Source organism: Akebia trifoliata, chromosome 9, assembly GCF_017979445.1.
Source record: "Akebia trifoliata isolate Shusen 1 chromosome 9, ASM1797944v1, whole genome shotgun sequence".
Lineage (NCBI taxonomy): Eukaryota > Viridiplantae > Streptophyta > Magnoliopsida > Ranunculales > Lardizabalaceae > Akebia > Akebia trifoliata.
Window position 1 is genome coordinate 25,247,233 of NC_141383.1, and position 6,000 is coordinate 25,253,232.

Sequence of the window (6,000 nt, forward strand, 5' to 3'; positions counted from 1 at the left end):
CCACACGCCTTCTCCCTAATTAACTCACCTAACACACACCTCCCATACCTTTTGGACACTTATTGTCATCTTCTCCACCCTTCCAAAAAAATCAACAACCACCCCCTTACACAACTATTCTTCTAACCAAAACCCACTTCAATCTCCTTTCCTAACACTCGACCTAATTGAAAGATCCAACTCATTTGAATAAAAAGCAACCCACTTACACCCCCTTCTAAAAATATCCTACCTCCAACCTTAAATTTTACACAACTTACTCATCAACTTCATGCCATTCTACACTCTTCCACCCTTTCACCCCACTTTACCTTAAAAATCACTTCCACAAATCTATAAAAACCCCTTCATTCTCATCTCAAATCCTTGAAGACTTGAACTTTTTATCAAGTCTTACTCTCCATCAATTCACTATCAACTCTCAACTCTCCCTAAACTCACTTTCAACTCTCAACTCCTTCTCTTATAACCTCTACACTTATACCCCTCTACCATTAACAATTTTACACATCTCACACACATCAAGACTAAGTCAAGGAAGTTCATCACTTGAAGGTCAAGGAGACTCAAAGAAGAAGAACAAGGTAGGGTGTAGATAATAAAAAGAAATAAACAATTTTCCCATTCTCTCCCCTCCAATTCCTCATCTTCTACTTCTTCTCTCTCCCTTTTTTTTCTTCTTTTAAATCAACCTTAAGATGTGATGCAAACCCTCATCTACTTTCAGTAAATTAAGCCCTAGTTCGATAAAAAAGGTAAAGGTTGAAAAATATTTTTCAAATATTTCTTTAAAAAAATCCTTACACTAATGCACCCACCACAAAAGGAAAAGTTTTGAGACTAAGGTTTTGGGCCCTTTCCTTATGGAAATGGGTAATTGATCGAAAAATCTACATTTTTTAAAATTTGCCAAAAGGTATGGATCATAGTAGAGCCCTTCCTCAATAAGGAAACCCTCCATGATTTAAATCGAATTCAAAGTCCCTCGCACTCGATGGCACAAATCAGATTTTTTAACTTTTTATTCTTTTTTTGTTAAATTGACCTAATATGAGGTTACCACAAATGGTAGAGAAAGTATGATGCCTAACACCCTCCTATTCCCTAATATGGACCCTCTTATTTAGACCTTAGATGGACTAATAGTCTTTTTCCGTACAAGAGTCACTACAAATAAAAAATGATTTTTCAAAAAACTACTTTCTGGGTGGTCATTCACACCCTTTTCTAAAAAAAATAATGATAACGACCCCATATCCAAGTAGTAGAGATCTTTAGACTCGAAAATCTTATATCTACAATAATCAATGAAGAATAGTATAAATAAATACTCAAATTATAATCCTAAATCCAAACCTTAAAACCTTTGTACACCCCTCTCCTACCACTCTGAAAATAAAAAGGAAACTACCTTAATCATATCAAATCATCCCAAATATTACTATTTATATAATTACAAAAGAAGAGTTTATCCTAACAGATAGATTGAGATTCCATCTAACAACTAGAATAAATGACACAAATAAATAGCATTCATGTCCCTAGGATCATAACAGTAACCCGTTTTTTAAATATATTGAACTTCATCTTCAAGTCATGTTCGATCTTCAATACCTCTTACCATGATTGTAGGTTAAAAGTAACAGGACATAGAATTTTGAGATTAAAATCAATTGTAATAATATTTATATGATAAAATACAACTGAGTTGCTACAATTTTGTATTTTTTGAGTTAGGAATAAATACCCCCTCAGCTACGATTTTGTGGTTGGAAAAATGTCTCATTGACTTACATTACATTTTTTTTTTTTTGTCTTTCCTCTTCACTTCTTTTTAAATCATTTTACTATTTTTTTTTTATTTTTTAACCTCTTAACTTCAAATTTCATTAATAACAATGATAGAACCCACTTTTGTGGGAGACAAATCCAATTAGGATAAACCTCCCATCACCTACCGTTGGTGTGAGATAAATCTTCCATCAAACTATAATTTTGTAGGGTCTACTTTATTTCATTTACTCTTCATTCTTTATAGTTTTACTATATTTTCTCTTTTATCATTTTTAATCTACTTTATTGTTTTTCATCTTTTACCCATTTAATTTCAAAATTCTTTAATAATATCCTTCTAACTTTTTTTTACTCCTTTAATCCCCCTAGCAAGTTATAGTTTTATGGGATTCACTTTATATTTTTTTTATACTTCAACTCTTATAACTTTCTTATATTTTCTCTTTTACTCTTTTAATTTTTATTATTTTCTATCTTTTACTCTTATAAACTTAATTTTTCTTAATAATACCCTTCCATCTTTATTTTTTGAGTGTTGATTTTTGAACTCAACCTGACGGGTGGACTCAAAACTCACTGATGTAGCATGGGCAAAGAATCATAAATTATGTCCCTCGGGATATACAACTGACTTGACCAACCTGCCATTTGCAGTTGTGTATCCCGAGCCAAAGAATCTACGGTTCTTTGCACATGACACGTCAGTGAGTTTTTGAGGCTGAGTTCAAAAATCATTAGTCTTATTTTTTATGCTTTTATCCTCTTAACCCGAGAGAGGATGTCCATTGCGGCACGGACAAACTCTAGTATACATATAAATATATATAAGCTAGGGGCGTTGAAGATGCACGTTTGGGGATAAAAATCAGGGTTTCTTTGACTTGAAGTTGAAGATAAGGGCATTTAAATCATTTCTGTTAATATATGAGCCAAGACTTCAGGTCAAGGGTGTCTGTCATCAGTTTCAAACAAGTGGGGATATGCAGTAATTTATGAGAGAATAAAGAAGAGAGAGAGAGATGGATGGGGGGAGCAGGACTGTAGGGATGGGTCCAAAGAGGGTAACAGGATGTGCTACCTAACCCACCAACAGCTATCGTGACTAAAGAGTCAAGAAGCCTCTCTTTCTCATCCGTTATCCTCTTCAACATTTCAGCAATGAAAAGTCCTTCAGTCACCCTAACCCCCACTGAGGTCTGCTCTTGACACGTCTTTTCTTCTCTCTCTCTTCCCCACACTCACCAAACCTATGACCCACCATGCATCTCTCTCTCTCTCTCTTCCTATGAGGGATTTGCCTAATGTCCAACAACGTCGGACATTGTGTCCAATGTCCGGCGAACAGCTTATTAGATGATAAGAGACATACCATGGGGACAAAACGTGGTCTTGCTCATAACTCTCTTGAGTCCCTAATCACAATTACTTGAGCTGAGTGTTTCTTGTCTTGTTGGTGATCAGATTTGTGAAAATACTTTAACAAACAAATTACTAGAAAATGTAATAGAACTTTAGATTTCTTAAGAGAAATCTTGTATAGCTTTACCTTTGATTGAACATATTAAAGAAAAAAAAAAGAACTTTATTGAAAATATTTATATGAAACCTAATAGGATATATGTTTATAGATTTTACATTTACATCAACCAAGATTTAAAAAAGTGCCTTAATACAAAGATTATAATCATCAATAATTCTTAGAGCAAAACATCCTAATTGTATACTTATTTTCCATCTCAACCTTTCTATCCTATTCTCTCAGGGTGGACTATTTTCAATTGCACTTACTTTTTCATCATCTCATCCACTTAAACGCTATTTTCTAATAATTAATAGCGAAATTACTTATCACACCCACTTAAGAAAAGATTAATTTTTCGTTTGGTAGGAAGATACAAAGATTTTTCATTCAATCGGAAGATACCAAAAATTTTCATTGAGACTCGATACTACCGATTGTGTTTAGGTAGATTCAATAGAATCCTACTAATGTATGTAGGAGAATTTGGTAATCAAATGAAATTTCTTTTGATTTTTTTTTTCATTATCAGATCTAAGTTAGCCTCTTGTGCTCATGACTTAGAAAAAAAAAAAAAATTAATCAAAAAATAAGTTTTTTGACAAAGATATTTGTCTCTAAAAATGAATGGCTACTGAACTCCCCCAAATTTTTAGTGTGAGATCTTATTTTATCACTGACGTGACGCTTTTCCAACCGTTTAAAATGTACTCCAAGAGCCATGTGCTGCAAAGGATCCACTTCCATCTTGACATACATAAATTTATCGTGATGTTCTCAGTCCATATCATGCTTTTGGGAATTAAGCAAAAGTTCAGTTGGATCATCGGTTTAGTTTTTAAAACATTGATCAGATATGGTCAACAAACTTGCTAGAACGTGTGCATGAGTAGGGTAGCTTACAATGCTCTTCCTAGCCATAGAAGTAGATCATTTGCTCATCATATGACTATACTGGTTCCTACTTCCCAGGGATTAGTAGAGTTCATGTTTCAACCATATTTGGAACTGAGATTTGCTCTTTTGAAAATTATGTGCTAAGCTGATGATGAACCAATGGCATGATACCATGTGTACTGAAAAAATTACTTAAAAATAATACACTTAAACTGCTCCCAAATTTTCTCTCGGTGACCAATCACTTTTGCTCATGTAATACACATGGCTTCATGCCATTGGTTCATCAGCTTAGCACATAACTTTCCAAACAATAAATCTTTTAAAGGGGATGTATAGTTTGAACATGAGATTCATAGGCCCAATTATCGTACCTTGTGTATCTAGGAACAATTAATTTTAGGGGAAAGGCAGAGAGACTTTTATGAAATGTGGGCCACATTATTTGAGAGATGTCTCTATAAAGAGAACATAGAGTACGGTCAAATCTGAATTGACTCAGTTAGTTCCTTCAATGTTATGAACTCGAGATGTCTACCCAGTTGATTCAGTTATTTCTTAATTTTTTCTGGGCATTAAATCAGAGAAAAAATAATGTGCAATTTTTATTTTATTTTTAGTTTTCATTATCTTCATTGTTAAACTTGTTCTCAATGAGTTTAACTCAGTGCTAGCAAGAATCAAACCCAAGTCTATGATATCGTCACCAAAATTTCATATTCATGGATCTCATGGATATAAACTTTAATTTCATGTTTGGGTTTAGAATATATCTATTTCTTTTATATATTTTAACTAGAGTTTACCCGTGCTTACGTCACAGACATCTCTCGGGTTAAAGGGGAAAAAACATAAAAAATAAAATTAAAAATATATTATTAAAAAAATTTAAGATTAAAATGGTAAAAGATGAAAAATAATAAAATGGGTTAAAGAAGTAAAATAAAAAATATAGTAAAATTACATATTGATGAGAGGGTTAAGGGGGCAAGAGTGACAAAAAAATTAAACTTCAAAAAGGTAAAAGGGAAAAATAATAAAATATGTTAAAAGAGATTAAAAAGGAGATATAATAAAATTAAAATGAATGAAAAAGAAAGATAAAAAAGTGTGATATAGGTTGATATGATATTTGTCCAATCACAAAATTGAGTTAAAAGGACATTTATCCCTAACTCAAAAAACACAAAATTGTAATAACTCGATTATATTTTATTATTCTTTGAGAAAAAGTGAATTGAGAGTTTGTACATTATTTTTTTATGAAATACTAGAAAAGATTCTCATCATCATCTTCTAGGGACATAAACAATCTTGTCAAATCATGTAAATCTTATGTTTCTAATTTAATTATTTGATAGTATATATTGATAAATATAGGGAAAGCGCATATGGGAATCTTTGGAAATGATTTGTCCCATATTCTTAGGTCAGCTAATTTACAAGTTTGAATCTCGAGGCAACACTAGGTAGACATAAGAAGAGCAAATTTCAAACAACCTTTGGTAGAGAGTAGAGAGGGTGATTAATTAATGTCATTTCATAACACAACTTTACATGCATGGGATGTGAGATGTCCTTCGAAAAGGGGATGAAGATGGTGGGTCATGTGTCATATCTATTGATGTGGAAATCATTTGGTAAGTTATGTTATATATATATATATATATGTAGTGAGGTTATATCAAAGTGAATTTGGGTCCCATAATCTCAGAATGATGGGTGGTGAGGGAAAAAGATTGTAGGGTACCCTTATATGTGTCCAAAACAAAGGTCATTCATGCCTTAAT